Source organism: Herpailurus yagouaroundi, unplaced genomic scaffold (assembly GCF_014898765.1).
Source record: "Herpailurus yagouaroundi ecotype Mexico unplaced genomic scaffold, PumYag 159, whole genome shotgun sequence".
Classification (NCBI taxonomy): Eukaryota; Metazoa; Chordata; class Mammalia; order Carnivora; family Felidae; genus Herpailurus; species Herpailurus yagouaroundi.
The window spans coordinates 1,272,882-1,292,392 of record NW_024412400.1 but is presented as its reverse complement, the minus strand read 5'-3'; the positions used below and the strand labels follow the sequence as shown (position 1 = coordinate 1,292,392).

Here is a 19,511-nt window from a genome sequence, read left to right as displayed (position 1 = left end):
AATCAGAGGACAAATGACTAAGTTTCTTTTAAAAAACTGAGTTACTTTCCCAATGGCCTCTTTCGCTGAAATGACTAGATCTCTAGGTGCGATGTTACGTTGCAGAGTAAGATGCAGAAGGGAACCTTCCATCCGCTACGTCTGCTGCAATATGGTACCGGGCTGTTTATCAGAAGACATGGAGGTGGACAATCTAACTGCCCTTCATCAGCCCATGATACTGACACACCGGTGGTGTTACTCTTCAAGACACTGACCCAGCTCTTCAGATGGCCCAGATGAGGAGGCCCTTCCTGGACGAGCCTTTCACAGCATCACCTCCTCAGGAAGCGGCCCCCTCTTGATCTGACTGCAGGGAGGAGGTGCTGGGGGCCTTCAGGACGTGACTCCCTTTTCTGTCTGGAAGCCCTGGGAGCCAGCGAGGGACGCAGCGTCCTTCTCCCACCACAGAAGCTTACACGCAGGTCACTAGGGTCCCTTAGGAGATGAGACCCGGAGGGCTTGCAACCAGCCAGGGCCCAGGGTGATCCGGTCAACTCTCCTCTTTATCCACAGGTCCTAGGTCGCTGGGTAGGGACATCCCAGGGCTCAGGGTTCGGGCTGCGAGTGGAGCACTGGACAGGCCAGAGGGCAGTCACAGAGGGATGAAGGGCAGAAAGCACCAGTGGCTGCTCCTTCAGTAAAAGCCATGGCTCGGTGGCAGTTAGAGACCCAGCAGCTGAAACGGCAACAATTTGGTTGGGTCGAGGTGCCGCGCAAAGGCTTAATTAAGAGCCCAGAGAATAGAAATGAACACCACTGACTAACCACACAGATCAAAGGTCTCTAAGAGGACTCCGAGTGTGGGGTGAGCAGGTGATGTGGCGGTCGCTGGCGGGAACCCAGGGCCCAGCCTCCCACAGGGGTCCTGGGTCAAGGAGTAGGAGGGGCAGGATTTCACTGCGGCATGAGCAGAAAGCCAGACAGTTTAGAAAATGAGGGGCTGAGGTAAACATTCCACGAATTAAATGCGGGCGACAGTCTACGGCCCACATCAGGGTTTCAACCAGAGACGTGTTTTTTTAAAGCTGAAAATAAACCTTTTTCTTAAGTATTAAGGGGGAATAACCTTTAATCTGAGAAAGCCACGCCGTCACTACGAGGACAGAGGCAGCGGGATGAGTGGGGGTGGCGGCACAGGGTGAGCTGTGTCTCTGTCCCGAGAGGCGCCCACACCCCTTTCTGTGCGCCCGCCGTGGGGTCTGGGGGTGCGCAGCCAGGGAAGGGCTCCGGCCCGCTGCACACCGGTCCCGGCCTTCAGACGCGCCTCGCCCACCACCGAAGACTAGAAAGATGCTTGTGAAACTCCGGCCAGGTGCACGCCACGGAGAAGGCCCAAGTGCCCCCCACCATCTTCAGGATCTCCCCAGGACCATGAGGTTGTCGTCCCCCATCTAAACACCATATGGCTCTTTGATAAACACAGACCTCTCTATCCTCTGTCAATCTGGTATTTCGCGATATTACGACTAAAACCACATAAAACCAAACCAACAGTTAGAACACTGACTGCGATGTTTACAGCTCTACATCGTCTCCACTGCCTGAGAGATAGGTGTGTCCTCTTCACCCGGGGGCAGGGTCCCATCCCCGGCAGGCGAGCACGGCTGCCCCGGGTGCCCGTGCTGTGAACCAGGACAGCCACCATCGGTGTCCCTTCTGAAGAACCCGGGCAAAGCTGCGACCCGGCACGATCTACCTGACCTTCCTTGATCTTCTTCTCTAGGAAAAGCACTGTAAGTGCAAGACGGGCTCTAGCCTTCACTCGCTCGACGTCCCTTTCCCTCCGAGCAGCTGCTGCCTACTCGCGCCCGTCTACAAGCCTCGTTAAGTAGAAAAACTACTGCTTTTCTCCTACATCTTTTGTTTCGCTTTCCTTCCCGTCACCTACATCCCCTCGTGGGTGAGTGGCAGCGACCGTAACCAACGGTGACGGCCCAGTACAGGGGGACAGGAACGTCACAGGCTCTTGGGCACGTTTAGGCTGTCGGTGTTTCCTGAAATCTGGGACTGGAGTGGCAACAGGCCACTGACACCCCTCCATGGCACCGCCGTCCAAGGGACCATCTTCCCATTAACCTTCCTGCCGGCGGACGGGTCCAGGTCAGACTTTGTAACAGGTGGAGTTAGAATAGCAAGCCGGATGGGGTTTTGAAAACTCATGTCTATTTTTTATTTTCACTGGTTAAAAATATTAGATAGGCATGAAACTCATCACTTTTGTGAGTAAGAAAGGACTTCTTTGCAAACACGTGTCTTTGAGAGCAAAGAAACCCAAGACCCTCGTGTGATCGGAACACAGGGCGTTCACGGCCGACACCCCTCACGCGGTCTAATCAGGCCACATCGCGTTTCTCCCAAGTGTCCGGGGAGATACGGCCCGGTGCGTGTTGGGGTTACGTGAACCGAGGTGGGGTTTCCCAAACTGCAGCGATTACGGCGTCTTGCTGAAATGAACTATGGAACCAGTCCTGGATTAGCCACTCAGTGCATCCCGCCCTCCGGGCCTTGGCCTTCAAGAGCGGTGCTCCTGGGATGCCACGTTCAGAGGAGTACTATCAGGTGAGGCTCTGAGAGGCGGCAGGTGCACGAGCACGGGCTTATCCCTGTTCCGACCATGTTCCAAAGGCTCTTTGGGGTTCCCTCCAAAATAACAGAAATATACAATAGCTACTTTATTATTCTATATGTAATGCCACGTAACAGAAGTACAATTGTTCTAAGGACTGATTGTTAGGACCTGAAGGCACAAAGGAACTTAGAAGACAGTCTTGGCTCTTTGAGTGAGGTCAGCATTACCAAATTCAGGTAATTTGGCAAAAAAACCAAAAACCAAAACAAAACAAAACAAAAAAAAAAACAAAGAAAAGAATTGTTTGCCAATTCAGAAGGAGGAAAAGCTAGGACAAAAATGTTGCAGTTACAGGCACGTACCACATGCAGAAGACCACACAAGCGGAGGGAGAAGGAGCTTCAAGAAGCTCCCAACACTACCGCAGGAAAGAAGCTAGTACCTCGGACTTGACTCCAACTCCGTGTGGTTCTACTCGCTGCCTCTGGGTCTCAAAACGTGGCCGTATTTCACGCTGCGAGAGCAACAATGGCTTCCTTCTGTTTCCATCACACTTTTCAGAATCTGGAAAGTTCCAGGGAAATGGGGGTCTAGCCTGGGTGACCGGTGCTGTCCTTGGTGTGGCCTTCAGACGAGCTCACGGTCCCAGTGTGGGATAAGCTGTCGGCCACACAATCCTGCTTGAGCCACAAGGCCTAGCTTTCTACCCAAGTCGCGTACCCAGAGTGTCAGAACTCTGCCTCCTCGCTTTGCTGTTTAGGAACACGAGCCGATCCACCTGATAGGTGGTGAGTAAAACGTGCCTTCAGATATTTAGTTCCTCCTCCACCATTGCTGCTGTTTCCCTGCGCGAAGCCAAGAACAGCAGACCGCGTGAGAAAGAAGGTGTCTGCTGACAGGGGACCCCTGGTAAAAGTAACGAAACACAGAGGACTTTCGCCTCTCGCCCCTAACGACCTGGTCATTTTGTTAAGAGGACGCAGGGCAAACGTTTGCAGAGCACGCGGCCAGGTTTTGGTGAAGTGATTCTGCGTCACCCAGCAAAGTCTGCAGCTGAGTCACAGCTGATTCACGTGCGTCTCGGGGGGGGGGGGGGGGGAAGCAAATCAGCGTCTCTGCAAGTTGTCTGGGACGAGCCAAAGAGACCAGCCTGACCAGGTCTATAATCATAGAGCGGTACCGGGCTGTGGGTAGACGCCGTGTGTTTTCTGCCCTCGGAACCGAGCGTTCCGGGCACGCGCGTGGCAAAGCACGTGGAGAAATGCGCTTCCTCTGATGCCTGACTTGCAGGGCACGAAAGCCACCGGAGGAGAAGAGCGAAGCCCCCGAGAGGGCGAACAGCAGGAGCGCGCGCACAGCGCCCCGCCGCCCTCACTGCCAAGAAGGAACTGGCGTCAGCGTGAAGACTTCCGTGGCCAGAAGAGCCAGTCAGGCCCCGGGCTTGCAGCAGCCAGGCGTCCTGGGCCGGGAGGAAGCGGAGGCTGACCGCGAGAGGAAACCACGCACGGGGCGGAAACGGAACACAACAAAACGGCGGGTGAGTCAGGGCCGAGGGGCCTCGACCCCGTGAGAAGGCGGCTATTTCCAAACAGAGCCCCCCGCCAAGAATGGAGCGTGGACGCAGGGGCTCGACCCACGGTTCTCCTGTTCGCCCCAGTCCCGGCGACCCCGCCAGCTGACCGCCCCAGTGATGCAAGGCACCTGCAGCCCCCGGGACGGTGCCCAAGACTCCAGGGTTCCTGGCTCCCAGGCAGACAGGCCCGGCCTGGACCTCGAGCCCACCTCCGGCCTCCTTTCCCGCTGCTCCCTGGCCCCCGCCTCACCCCGTTCTCCTGTCCTTCCGCAGGCTGCTGTGCGGGGAGCTCTGAGGTGGCCGTGCTCTCTGGCCCGGCAGCAGTCTCTGGTCCCCCAGCCTCCCATAAGCCCGTGAACGCCCACCGCCGTCGGGAGCCCGGAGCACCAGGCACACTTCCGGGGAGCACCCCCCAGCCCGCCGCAGGCAGGACGGGCATGTGCCACACGCGCCCGCAAGCAGGGGGACAGTGACGCGAGAGCCGGTACGATGCCTCTGCCTGCTGGCCTCCCCGAGACACGGTGGGCTCCCGAGGCCGGCGCTGGTCACCGGGGTGGCCCAGGGCTCGGAGGCGTGTGGCCGGGGACTGGGAGGCGCCCAAAGAGGCAGGGTGGGGAGGCCCTCGGCACAGCCCTGCGCTGCGACCCGCTGCTTCTGCCCCTTGCGGGGACCACAAGCACATCTTCCTGGGCCGCACAATTCGACCCCCATCTGCCACCACGCCCCGTTCCCTCCGAGGGGCCGATTCCACGGCTGGAGGAGAGCCGAGGGCGGTGGTGCGGCAACGCTCCAAGGGCATCCCACACCTCGCTGATCGGCAACCAGGATGCCTCTGAGGATCTTTCGTAAAGCGAGTTTCCCAGGTCCCGCTTGCGATTCTCATTTAGCAGGTCTGGGACGCGTCTGAGAATTTTATTTCCGAGCTTTTAATTGTCATACTTCAAACTTACAGAAAGCTCGCGCGCATAGTACTAGGGATTCAGAAATACTCTTACTCGGATCTGCCAGCTGCCTTCTTTTTGCCCTGTTTGCTTCCTTACTCGCTCTGTTTTTTTCCTGAACCATTTGAGAGTGAGCTGCAGACAACATCAGTGGATATTTCCTAAAATCGAGGCCTTTCTCTTGTACGATACAGGAGAATGTTCTGTTCCCTAAGTGATTTTGAATAGGACGGCCACCTTCCTATTTTATCAAACTTTCCCCAAATTTTATCAAACGGATAGGATTCAGGAAGTATCTGACACGAAGTATTCCTGCAGAGTGGTAAAACAGCAACAGGTTATTCTAAGGCCAAAGGTCACGGTAAGAGCTTACAGGGATGAATCTGTGAGTATTTTGATGAACTGGAAGAGAACATCACATAAAAAGCAGCACTCTCCTGGGCTGTTTCGGGATGTGTGCTGGGCAGCCTCTAACTGGCCCCCACTGGCCCCTGCCCCTGGTACGAGTCCTTTGTGGAACCCTCCCTCCTAGATGTAGGCCGGACCTAGTGGCTCACTTCTCAACAAGCGAACACAGCGAAGGCGGGGGGATGTCACTTCTGAAGTTAGGTTACAAAGAGGCTGTGGCTTCCGTCTCAGGTGCTCCTTCTCTTGCACGGGCTCTGTGAGTGGTCCCGTGGAGAGGCCCACGTGGCGGGGAACCCACATCCGGGCCCTGAAGCTCCCGGCAGGTGTGCGTGTGAGCCCGTCCAGCTCTGGGGGGCCTGCAGCGCTGCCCGACATCAGAGGCACCCCGGTGAGCCACGCGCAGATTCACAGAAAGTGGGAGAGAGCCACTGTTCACTGTTTGGGGATAATCTGTTGTCCGGCGATAGAAAAGACAGGATGGCTAGCGTGGAGTATCAGAAAACTCGTGACTTTGAAGTACGCCGGATTCCACGGAGAGCTGAGTGGAGTAATAAAAGGTGGAGGGGTCCTGGCCGCAGAGGCGGGAGGTGGAATACTTCTCCTGATTATTTAACCTCTCTCTCAGCCAAATTCTTCTAGTGGCTTTTAAAAAGGTTTTTATTTTTAAAATACATGTGCATAGTTTAAAGGAATCAAGCACTATAAAAATATTGTGACGAAAGATTCATTCCTGCTTTTGTTCCCCAGCCCCTCATCTGGAGGCGATTTCTTGTTACATGACCAATTTCGTGATCATTCCTTCGGAAGTTTTGTTTCGTTGACCCGGCCCGGCCCCCCCCCCCCATTATCAACATAGGGTACCTCTAGATATCTTTCTTGTTTTTCATATAAGGGTAGCATAATATGCTCTTCTGCATGTTGCAAAATAAATCTTGGAGAGAGTTTTGTATCAGGAATTGCAGGAAGTCCTTTTTCCTTTGGGTGCCTGCAGGATTTGTATGGATGGGACAATTCATTGAACTAGTCCCCTAAACCAGGGTGTCCCTATGACCTTTGAGTGTATCTGGGGGATAAATTCTTGGGATTTTCTTTAGGCTATTAAACATCCTACTCTCTCTCATTGAACAAGCAAACAGAATCCTCCCTTCCACCGCCTACCCCACTCTCCCTTCTGTGGACATCCAGTTTCCTTCTCACTCTCCCAGCTGAACCTGCTCACAGAATGGTCTCTCTCAGCTGTTTTCTCATTCTGGCTCCCCAGCCACCCCTCCATGGCTCCCGGCCCGTGAACCCACTGAAAAAGATCCCTCTGAGGTCACCTGGCTGCCATGTTGCCGGACCCAAGGGCGTTCTCTGGGCTTCATCTGGTGCGTTCACGGCTGCCCCGGATACCCTGCCACTACCTCCCTCCGCGCCGCTGCCCGTGACTGTGACGTGGCACCTCACCTGGCCCTCCAGCCCTCCCACCTCCCCCGGCCCCATACCCAGCCTCTTCTGGAAGCAATCCCCAAGGGTCAACTCCAGGCCCTCTGCTCACTTTGCACCAGCACCCCCGCCAGAACATTCTGTGATGCCAGGAATGTTTTCTTAGCACTTAAAATGTGGTCAGTGCAACTGAGGAGCTGAATTTTTGGTCTGATTTAATTTGACCAACTTAAACGTAAATGGCCACAGGCTACCGTGGGCGGGGCTCTCCCTGGGAGGGACTGCGCATACCCGGCTGGTCACCGCCTGCACGCAGGGGGCACACACATCCCTGCGCCCAGCTCAGATTTCCTTCCCAACTCACACAAGGCTCACAACACCAACGCCCGGCTGACCTCTCCCCTTGGATGCCGCCAAAGTGACAAAACTCAATCTGAGATCCTCTCCCGAAGCCGGGTGGTCTGCCGGCTTAGCGTGAGCTGCGCAGCTCGCGGCTCAGGAGCCTCAGAAGGCCAGGCGTGGTTGGCTTTGTCTCCTGAACATTCCTGCTGTGCCTGCCCTCTACGTCTTCGTCACGGTCACAGGGCCCCTCGTGGAGCTGGTGCAACGGTCTCGCCACGGGCCCACCTGCCTTCCCTCCCCCTCCCCCCCAGCCTGCCCTCACAGGCGCCCTCGCGCCTCAGACACCACTCCCAGCATGGCACGATGCGGCTGCAGCTCTCACTTATTCACGACTAGCCCGGCGAAGAGTCCCAGGTGCCCACCAGCCGTGCCGGGCGCCGCGCGGACGCCGGGGATCCCCCGAGCCCCCCGAGTCGAGTCTGGGTCCGGCAGCGAGCCGAGCAGGGCTGAGGCCTGGTGAGTGCTAGGAGTCCGTGGGGGGGGGAAAAACGGGGCCGTAGTGGTCCCCCAGGACTTGGGGCCAGGGCAGGCCGGAGAAGCACGCGCTTGGCCAAGAGTCATCGGGGAGGGGAGGGTGTCTGCTGAGCAGTCGCCGAGAGGGGGCTCTGAGCAGCGAGGAGGTGACACCGCGGGATTAAGTGGCAGAAAAGTCCAGAGAAGGAGACTGGGCCGGAGAGGGGGCCTCAGGGTCACGCCCCTTTGTCCCGGACACCACGCCTGCAGCCTCTGGTTGCATCAGCTTCTTAGGCCGCTGAGCCTCTAGCTCACGGGAACTTGCAGCCCAGGAGGCAGCCCTGCTTTTTCACGTGTTGTTTGGTCACTTTTTTTTTTTTTTTAAATAAAATGCAAGCCTTTCAGTTTGTCCTGATGACGTTTTCACCTCTCCTTTCTGGCCTTCATCACCGAACCTGTCATGACCCTTTGGAATGCCTTCCTCTAGCACCTTCCATGGCCCTTCCGCCGCCTTTACCGCTGGTTTCATTTCACGCATCCTCCGTTCTCACAGCTGACTGCCAATGTGAACCTGTCATAACACGGCACGCTCCCTCCGACTGCTACCTGGCGCCTTCCCTCCCTGTGCCAGGAGCCCATCTTTCCCTCCGGATGTCGGCAACGCCAGGTGCTTTCTCGGTTTCCCCGACGGTTAGGGATCTGCGGTTTGGGAGTCTACGTAGACTGAAGGCCCTGTCTGGGCATGTTTTCTCCCCTAAATTACCAAGTTCTCTCGGTCACACGGGCCGATTTTCCAACGAGTCCCTTCTTCTCATGAATTCTGAGGTGCTGCTTGCTCTACTCTGACGTTTGAGGCCTCGTCTAGAAACCCCAATGAGGCGGCCATTCCATTCCATGCAGCCAGCTGTCTGCCTTTCCTTTCAGTCACAAGTCTTGACCTCCAGCGTGAACCGACACCTCGTCTCCCTCTCCTCAGACTCTCCGGCATCGGGGGGGAGGAAGCGGCCCGGGAGCCGAGCTCCCGGGGGCCCTCGGGCGTGGCTCCTTCCTCGGCGTCTCCTCGGAAAAGCCCTCCCAGGGGCTGCCCCCTGCCCCCTCCTCCAGTCCCAGAGCTCCTGCCCCCTCATCTGCCCTTTCCTCGGAAGGCAGTCGGGCCTGCTGTCTGCCTCCGGTCCCCACGACGCTACGCCGCACACAAGCCTAGGGACCGAGCCGGCGGAGGAGGGACACTCCCGGGGAGGGAAAAGGTGTGCACACTCACACTTCGTTCTCAGGAGAGGTGGGGCAAGTTGAGGGGGACGGGCAGCGGGGACACGTGCGGGCAGATCAGCTTCCACATACGTGCCAAAGTGCCAGCACCCTTGCCCGGCAGCGCGGGCCTCGCGTTTGCGTCCTCCGGGCCCACCTGCGGGCCCCGTGGCCGCGTGTGGCCCGCAGCGGGCTTCCTCCGAGCTGCCATTCTGTCTTCTTGCCCCGGGGCCTGGCATGCAGCTCCTCCTGGAAAAGTCCGGACCTGCCCTCCGCGGGAAAACCTCCCGGCGTAAACTCCTCACCTGTTCTTTTTCCCGTGTGTCAAATCCTTCCACCCTCCCCTCTTGACCTGTTCGCCTGGCTCCCTTCCTGGACTTTTTCCGTCCCGCACAGGACTGTTTAGTCCCCTCTAAAATGTTAGAGCCTAGACTTCTTCTAGCAGAAAGATCAGCTTTTAGAGGAAACAATTAAAAAAACAATAACCCTTACACTTGCATGCAGTTTTTACACCTGGAGGAGCCGTGCTCGTGCGGGCAAAGCCGGCAGGAGGCCCGACCATCACGCCGCACCCCTGGGAGAGGGGCGACGCCTGCCTGCGGGGCACCTGGCCGCCCTGTCCCTGGTCCTCACGGAACTTCCCACGTCGCACTCGCGGTGACCGATCTGCGCAAAGTGAGGCCCCACGCCCACAGCCAACGAGCCCAGGTCTCGGCATAGAAACACAGGGCTGCGTGGCTCCAAGCCACCGTCCTCCCCGATTCCCTCAAATTCCGTATTTTCCAGAGGAAAATGCCGAGGAAGGTGCCGTTGACCCTTGAACAACGCAGGTTTGAAGCACGCTGGCCCACTTACCCACGGATTTTTTTTCCCAACAGATACAGTACAGCAGATGTCTTTTCCTTACGGTTTTCTTAATAACGCTTTCTTTTCTCTAGCCGCCTTCATTATAAGAATACAGTATATAATACCTATTAATATGCAAAATATGTATTAATCGACTATGTATGTTATTGGTAAGGCTTCCAGTCAAACAGCAGGCTATTAGTAGTTAAGTGTCTTGGGGGTCAAAAGTTACATGCAAATTTCAACTGCGTGGAGGGGGGGGGAAGGTCAGTGACTCTAACCCCCATGTCGTTCATGGGTCAACGGTGAGCTCCTCTGTGGCTTTTCTTGAGAACGGTTTTCATTATTTATTTATTTTCAATAATTTATTGTCACGTTAGCTAACGTATAGTGTAAGCAGCGTAACTATTTAACTAGTTAACTATCATAGAGTGTAAACAGGCTTCAGGAGTAGATTCCGTGATGTGAAAACAGGTTTTGAATTTCAGCACACTACGGTTTTGCCGGACTCGTTCGCCGCCCCGCCTCTGCTCCCGTCCGGTAGGGAAAGGGGCAGCGGCTGTGGGGAGGACGCTGGAAGGCCGACCTGTCTGATGAAGCACGCTTCCACCCCACGGAGAGTAAAAGCCTCTGTCTGAGAGGCCCCCCCCCCCCCCGACAGTCTTCTGCAGATTCTCCTGCTTCTCGCTTGGCTTTCTCCTTATAGAAACGGCAGATTCTGAAAAGCATGCTTTCAGTTTTGATGACGTGCCATTTATCGATTTGTTCTTTTATGGATTGCGCTTACGGGGCTGTATCTAAGAAATCTTTGCCTAATGCAAGGCACAAAGATTTTATCCCTTCCTTTCTTCTAGAAGATTTATACTTTTAGGTTTTCTGTTTAGGTCTACGAGCCATTTTGGTACGTAGCATGGGTCCAAGTTCACTTCTGTTTTTCTGGCCTCTGGATACCCAACTGTTTCCACACCATTTGTTGAAAAGACTATCCTTTCTCTACTGCACCACATCTGGGTCTTTGTCAAAAATCAGCACATCCTGGTGTCTTTCTCATACTGTTGGTTTTCTTCAAATATCTGAGGCTCTGAGGTAGGATCTTCACAGAAAGAAGGACTAGGTGATCTTTGGTGATCCACTCCACCTAAGACTGGGTGACAAGAAGGGGCACTTTCCAGGGGCTTCCTCTCCCCGTGTCTCATCCGCCTTCACACCGTCCTCCCTCTGGATGGCCAGTGGAGGCTCTGTGTTTGCATACACCAACCTTTTGGATTTATGATTTTCTTGTGTTTTTCCTTTTGTGTAAATATGGTTTCCGGAGGAGGCAGAAGTAAATGGGAAGTCTGATTAGACCGTAATAAACCTTAGGGGTGTGTGGACTCACTTCCCCACCGAACGTTCACCGGTCCTCCCCAGATACAGAAAGCGGAGGTGGAGAGATCGCCAGGGATACCACATACAGAGAGTTGGCTGGCTGGCTGTGATCTCATTCCTCACGTCTTCAAAAAGCTCTCCTGGCCACAGAAGACCGTGGCTCTGTGTAGGGGGTGGCAGCGGTGGCCGGCACGGCCAGGCAAAGCGCAGGGATGCTAGAAACCACAGGGTCAGTAGCACGTACGTGGCCAAGAATCAGGCCACAGTCCGTCACGACAAGACCTTTTTCTGTTTTCCTTAATCGTCTTTCACCATGGACTGGAGTCTGCCTCTGGTTTGGTTTTTTTTTTTTTTTTGAAGAAAAGTATGTATGTATGTATTTCTACTATCTAGTTAGTAATTAGGAGCGCTAGGTTTTAAAAACTATGTTGGGAGGTTTTTTTCGTTTTTTGGTCCTAAAGTATCAACAACCTTGGTCCCACAGACCATTCGTTTCGGCTTCCAGAGTAATTAGCCTAAGACAGGCCCCAAAGCATTTACAAAGGAGCCAGCACTCTCCATCACGCAATCCATTCCTGACCTAAAGGAGAACATAGTTTCAGCCTAAAGAACAAAATAAAAAACCTTCAACATTTCACATCTTGTTATGAAATCACTCTGGGTGATGACATTCCATCTTAAAAAGGGGGCACAAACAGACTTCAAGACTTGTTCCTTTTGTTACGGGGCCTCTGCTTACGCTGTTAGACTCTCTCGTTAACTTTGATCTGGCTGTTTACACACATTTTTAATCTGTCCAATCATTTCACAGACCAGTAGTTTCACGGTTCAGTTTGTTTCAGGCTAGGTGGAGCGTTACAAAAAATCCCAGACTATCCTCAGGTTGGAAAAATCAATGGATGGAAATCGGAACAACTGTCCATGACCGGTGGCTTCTTTTTGCTCTAATTACAGAATGGAGGTCCTTCTGTAAATGTAAAAACTGTTCAGTACTAGCATAAAAGATACCGACGCAAACACACCCCTGGATTTCCCCACCTTCCCGTGTCGTTCTCTGAAGGACCAGGTCGCCACATTTTCAGCTGCGGGTTTGGCTGGTGCTGACTCCGGAGTAAGAGCCAGCCTGGGGCACGGACTCTGAGACGGGGTCCCCGCGCCCCAGGGGACAGCAGAGGCTGTGCACACAGCTGGTTTGGGCACATGGAGCCTGGAATATATCCCCCAGTAGGCTTTTCCCTCAGCTCAGTCAGTGGCTGCAAAACTTGGGAAACAACAGACGACCCCCCACCCCCGCCCTCCCCGGCACATCTGCTTATTTACTGGTTTTCCTTAAAGCAAATGGACACAAACCAAAAATTTAATTCTCGTCAATCTAGGAAGTATTCCTATTTCCTATTCCTCATAGGAAGTACTCCTATTCCTAGGAAGATTTCCTATTCAAAATCATAAAATATTTCACAAACACATGGAGTTGGGAAGAATGACAGAACCACCCCCGCCCTGGCTCCCCCCCCCCCCCCCCCAAGCTTCTTGAAGACAGGGACACGGCCAACACAACGGATTCCGCCTTGCAAGCCCTTCATCTTCTACCCTCCCCCCACGCAGAGGACTACTCCTCTGGGGTTGGTACTCCCCACTCCCACGTGGCTCTCCTCCCCCAATGTGTTACACCTACATGATGCATAGGACTGCTTTCCGTGTGTTAAAACTTCACGCGAGGGGCACCCGGGTGGCTCAGTCGGTTGGGCATCCGACTTCGGCTCAGGTCATGATCTCATGGTTCGTGAGTTCGAGCCCCGCGTCGGGCTCTGTGCTGACAGCTCGGAGCCTGGAGCCTGCTTCCCATTCTGTGTCTCCCTCTCTCTCTGCCCCTCCCCCACTGGCACTCTGTCTCCCTCTCTCTCAAAAATAAATTAACATTAAAAATTTTTTAAAAAAACACAAAAAACTTCATGCCAGTGACAGCCGGCCGCACAGGCTCCTGGGTAAATGGGCTCCTGGCGTGCTGGGGTTCTGACTCCTGTGCTCCTGTAGCAAGGACTCACCCTCCACCTGTGCCCTCCATCCCACAGCTGCCCGGTGCCCCACCAGCTCCACGGGGGACTGTCAGCCAGCCCAAGGAGGGGTGTTGAGGACGGACACACAGTCATGTATCTTCTCTTCGAGCTCGTCTAAAAACACACCTGGGGGTCCTCGCTGAGGATAACTGGACAACTGATAACCTCGAACAGAAAGCAAATCAGCCAGTGACACAAGACCCCAGTAGCCCATCCGCAGTCTAGTGAGGACGTGAGCCCTGCTCCAGACAAATCAGAAGGGAGTTTTATCAGGAAACATCACAGCACTGCTGACGCACGTTTTGTCTGGGGGCAAACTGCCGCGTTGGGCACAAACCCAGGGTTAGGCAGGCCTGCAAAGCTCTCCATCTTGCTCAGGCTTCCAGCCCGCCATCGGCATGTTTCCTCCTCCCCTTGCTGTCCTTGCCCTGGACATGGGACCTCGCAAACAGCGAGTACTCGGTGCGGGTGGGATCCCGCACAGGGAAGAGCCATGGTTCTCAAACTGTGCCCGGAGGCACCCCCGAGCACTGCTAGGAACTCTTAGGGGTGCCACACGATATTCTGAATTTTGGAGAAAACCACAAAGACGCTCAGCTTCCAGCCGATGTCAGTTAAAAGCCCACGAAGGTTAGTCTTCCTGCTCACCTGGTGCTCAGTCTAATACCCAGTGAGAGGAGCCTTACTAAGGGGGGTGGTTCTGCCCAGGGGAGCAGAGAAAGGTCGTCTGGGCACCTGGGGAGCTTGGGGCCAGGCCGGCCTGTGTGGGTGCAGCAGCCAGGTGCCGAGGGCAGCCCGAGAGGACTGGGCTGCTCGAGGTATGTGGGAGAGGGAGAGCAGATGTGGCCTCTCACCGAACGGGGCTGGAGTGGGGTGCTGATGGGTGGGAGGGCCCCGCTCCCCAGAAGATGTGAAGAAGTATTTTCCCAGTACTGCACACACCCTGATCTCGTTCCAAGCAAAGGGAAGTCGCATGGTGACATCTTAGCTTAGCCACGCTTTGTGACGTAGGCTTACTCAGCTCACCTATAAACTTAACTGCTAACCACCGCCCTCTCCCTCTTCGAACACGTGTTCTGCCTCCCAAACCACTGGCTTATAACCTGCTCCGGGGGACTGATTTCTTCTCTTTCGTCCTTTCGGTGCCTGTGGGGGGCGCCCTCAGCTTCACCCCCTGCGATTCCCATCTCCTGGTATCCATGCTTTGGACGTGGATACCTTCCCTGGGGTATGAGTGGGAGCTGGAACCTGCCTCTAATCAACAGAATGTGACAAAGGTGATGGGGTGTCACTCCTGTGATGGGCTGCATTATGTGACGAAGGCGAAGAGATTTTGCGGATGTAATGAATAAGCTGACTTCAAGTTAACCAAAAGAGAGATTCTCCTGAGTACGCTGGCCGTAATAAATCGAGACCCCTTTCAAAAGGGGCGCGGGCTGTCCCTGAAGTCAGAGACTGGAGAAGGAGGCTGCCGTACCGCGGAGGTCTACAGAGAGGAACACAAGAAGGAAATGTGGGTGGCCTCCAGGACTGAAGAGTGGCCCCAGCACACAGCCGGCAAGAAGATGGGGACCTGACACTCACTATCACAGGAGACGCATCTGGCTCACGACCACAGAGCCTGAAGATCCTTCTCCAGTTGAACTCTGATGAACCAGTTAAGCTGTGCTCACAGAAACCGTGAGTTACTAAATGTGTCGTTCTGGGCCACTAAGTGTGCAGTTGTTTGCTACGAAGCCACAGAAAACCGACACGGTGCCCAAGGCAGAAATCACTTATGCTACATTCTCAGTGCACTGAGCACATGAAGCAGTTAAGCAGAGATGATCTCCAAAATTTTACGGTTTTAAATAAGTGAAGATTTAAAACACGCTTTAAGTCTGTGCTACAATTTTCGCCTGCCCACTGATCGAGCCTATCCTTTCAATCTTGAGCAGATCCAAATTCCTGCGGGTTGCTTGGCTTTTCTGACACACCGATCCTGGTTTTTCAGGATTTTGATGGCTCTATCCTTCGGTGAATTCTAGACTTTAATTCCAAGCAATCCTACCTGAAAAGAACCCCGGGGTCAACAGGGTGTTGTACTTGTGGACCCCTAGAACCGTTCACAGGGAGGAGGCCAAGCGGGGTGTAAGAATGGCCACTTCCACCCAGGGTGTGGCCCAGGAACGGTCGGTCACTCCGACCCAGTGACTTCTATGAGCCCTCTGTGTTGTAACTTTATGAAGATTCAAAGCTTTCCATTTATTTATGAGAAACTGACAAATTTCTCCTTCACGCTTTTTGATCTGTAGGTTTTTTTCCAAAGACCTAGAATTTCAACCTAGAATGTGTACTTTTCATTAGCTAATTACTGACAAATTCATCTGATAGTGTTCGATTATCATCAGCTGCTTTGTCAAAGGTAATTACCTACTTCTTTGGGCCTGAAGAGAAAAACACGTTTGCTCTAATTTCCTCTAGGCGTCACAATAGTGAAGGCGGAATAGTTATTTTAGCCTCTCTTGAAAGCGTGCTGTGCAAAAGGGCAAAGTCAAAGAATCACCCCCCCGCCCCAGAGCAGGGTCAGAGCATAAGGACAGGCTAACTCCAGATCCTTACCGTGACAACATAGTAAACAGCAACACATTCACCCTTACAGAAACGCGGCTCTCAGGGGAGCAGAGAGGATCCCATCTGCCATGGCAACCACTCAGTGCCATCTTCTGGAACCTCCGGGAAGGGCCTCCAGAGAGCACCTGCGCCTGGCTGAGGGGGGCCTAGGGTTCCTGCTCCCCTGGGGCCGGTCCGGCCTCCTCCGCCATGTCTGAGCCCTCGCTGCTCGGAAACACGATGGAAACATCCAAAGAGATATTTGCAAATGCTTTCACTCACCATATTCAACTCATTTTCAAAACTTTGCAAGGGGGGGGGGCGCATATTTAGTTAAAACTGATTGTGACCACATTTTCACAGGCAGAGCTTTGAACACTGAGCTATTGCTGAAATCTCAGAGGCAAGAAAGGACCCACCATCCCCTGTTCGTTGCAAAGTTGAAACAAGAGTCACATCGTAATGCTGGTAAGTTATCAGCACATGGGCAGCTGTCTCTGGCACCCGCATTGTGGCCGAGGGAGCACTGGTTATTTATGACACCGAGGGTCTCACAGGATGAATCACGTGGCTCCCAGCTCACGGCAGTCAAAATAGGCAGAATGCACTCTAAAGCCGGGTGTGCTGAAGTCTCTCCCCCAAGCAAACGCCTTCTTCGTCTCCCTCGTGGCTCTCGGAGGTGTGCTGTATCCTTGGAGAAGGTTAAAGCTCGTTAGCTCTACAGCACAAAGTAGATGAGGTGAACACCACATGCCACTTCCCACATTCCAAATTCTCTCCCCATCTTTGGGGATGCAGGCATGTTAAAGGATGGTGCCACTGATCACGGGACTGTCGTCTGAACGCTACGGGAGCCGCCCGGGGGATGCCCCCCCTCACGGCGTGCACCCCGAGTCTCCGCAGGGAGAGCTGCCCTGCAGCAATCCCAGAGGCCATCGCCTGCTCCGACACCTCAAGCTTAGCAATGACGACACCGAGGCAGAGGTTACGAGACTTGCCCAAGCTTGCCTGGCTTTTCCGCGCTGGAGCACAGACTGGATGGAATCCAGGCCTCGGACTCGTAAATTCTAGAGCACCGGGTGAGGGCCCAAATGACCGCAGGTGTTCTAAGCCCAAACCTCCTGTTTTCCCCCCGGCACTTCTCGGACTCCCAGGGGCAGGGCCTGTCTCGAGGGGTCCTCCAGAAGGTTAATGCTGCTGCCTCGCACCGTGGCGCAGCCACGACCTTCTTTGGGAACACGCGTGCAAGTATGGGGTCACCAGTCAAGGGGCGCGGGCTCGCTGTTTCATGTACGCCACCAGCAGCTAGGTACTAAGAAAACAGGCAGGCTCCCTCCTGGCTATTCCAGGACGCGGGTAGGTAAACCACGATCACGCGTAGCACGAAGGATGACCGTGCTGCGGTGGAGACCCAGAAGTCTGAAAAGAGGAGGAGAATGTTTCCAGGGGAGACGAGTGGGCAGAGGGAAGGAGCCAGGGTAGGAGAGGGACGAGGAAGTGCAGAGGCAAAAGCACGAGCGGTGCCCTGGGAACCTGGTGCGCTTCTGTGTGGCTGCAGAGGAGGGCTGGCCGGGAGACGAGGCTGCAGAGGCAGCCACGGTGGGGGGGGAGGGGAGGGGTGGGTAGAGAGAGGGAGACACAGAACCCGAAGGGGGCTCCAGGCTCCAAGCGGTCAGCACAGCGTCGGGCTTGAACCCAGGGACCTGAGCTGAAGTCGGACGCCCCACTGACTGAACCACCCAGGCGCCCCAAATGTTTATTTATTTTTGAGAGACAGCCACAGAGCGTGAGCAGGGGGGGGGGAGGGGGGAGAGACTGGGGGGGAGGGAGACACAGAATCTGAAGCAGGCTCCAGGCTCCGAGCTGTCAGCACAGAGCTCGACGCGGGGCTCGAACTCACGGACCGTGAGTGAGATCATGACCTGAGCTGAAGTCAGATGCTTAATTGACAGAGCCACCCAGGCGCCCCTAGAGTTCCGTTTGTACTGGGGAGAGAAAGCTGTGGTAGTGAAAGGGCAAGTGGGAGGGGCAGGGGAGCTGCAGGAGGGTCCCCGAACAGAGACTGCGAGACCCTAACAGATTCCTCAGCATATCCCTGACTAACGAGAAAGTTTCCCTAAACAAGTCCCGGTACCATTTACGATCCCACGTTAGGGACCTCAATTCCAAACCCTAGCAATGGAAACCTAAAAACACAGCGTGTTACCTTAATGAGCGGTTCTTGGTCACACAGATTTCTCAGACGATGGAGAAGAAGAATCTCAGTCCATCTAAAAGCTGATTTATTAACATAGTTCATCTATTAGTTATATCTCAGAGGCTGAAGCTACGTTCTTATACTCTGTAGAATGACAGTCTCTGTACTTTTTAAAGTACCAAATGAAAATAGAGACATAAGGGAAACCAGCAGGATATGGGCTTGATTTTCAACTTAGTGCTTGCTCCTTTGAGGAATTCAAAGGTATAATTTAAGAGTCTGGCAACTGAAGAATTATAATCAGCACTTGCAATGTCACCAAATATGTAGCCCTTCCAGATCTGCTCCTTCCATACAGCCCTGTGTCTTACTTACTGCCCTACTTAAGACGCACACAAGGCACACGAGACGTCTGCTGGATGAATGAGCGAAACCCGCGATCTGCAGTGGGCACCCTGTCCCGAGCCCAGGCCTGGGTCGCCCTCCTCATGGCTTTTTCCCTCCACATTCTGGCTGAGGAGTCTAGGTACAAGATCAGTGGAAGAACTCTGCGGACCGAGCTATTTTCTGACTGGCTGCAGCAGCTGTCCACTAATCTCTTCTTGCTTTGAGTTGCCTTCGCTACGACCTCTTCAACATCCCTGGTGAAGCTGCTCTGAACCACACATCACCACCACCGCTGCCCAAACGGCCGACGCCCACGGAACAGGAGCGGAAACGCCGAGTCTGAGGAGCCACGGCCGTGGGGGGAGAAGAGGAAGTGCATGCTCTTACTTCCCCTATAGCCACGCATCTGTATCTTTCAGAATCTTCTTTCCCAGATGTAAAATCCGGTTTGCGTTACGGATCGCTAGTGACGGCAGGGAACCGGACTGAATTGTACCGGGTAATTTGAATATACAACAAAAGAACCATTACAACCACCAAAAACGTCCAAAAGCATGTGCGTATTACATTACCGAATTGTGAGTCAGATAAAAGCCAACTAACCCATCTAATTTGTATTTCGCACTTGAGGTTAATGTTAACAAAATACCGGATTAAAAAAAAACCAAACTTATAAAGGCTGAATGTCTCTCAAGTGTTGTAAGGGGAGTTTTTATATTACATTTGAATATCGTTCTCTTTTTTCAGCACGTTATTCCTGAAGACCCATCTTTAAAAAGGAAAGCAGGAGGAGGGAGAGAGCGACTGGAGTCCTTCATTTGTGCTCAAGGAGAAGCTGGGGTTGTTTCTGCCATGCTAATTGCTTTGACGATGCACAATGAGATGTATTACATTACATGAGATTATGTAGCCTTTTCCTCCCCATCCAACAGAAGCTGAGCGAAAGGTAAAACAAAGGGCGTGAGAACAGTACACCAGTTGTGCTTAACTGCATTTTACTACG

At 54.0% G+C, this 19,511-nt stretch overlaps 1 protein-coding gene across 2 annotated transcripts in view; it reads right to left on the bottom strand.

Moving 5' to 3' along the window:
* The window catches only part of ANO10 (anoctamin 10), a 214,889-nt gene that overhangs the window by 8,323 nt on the left and 187,055 nt on the right, over window positions 1-19,511 (bottom strand). The window lies entirely within an intron of this gene.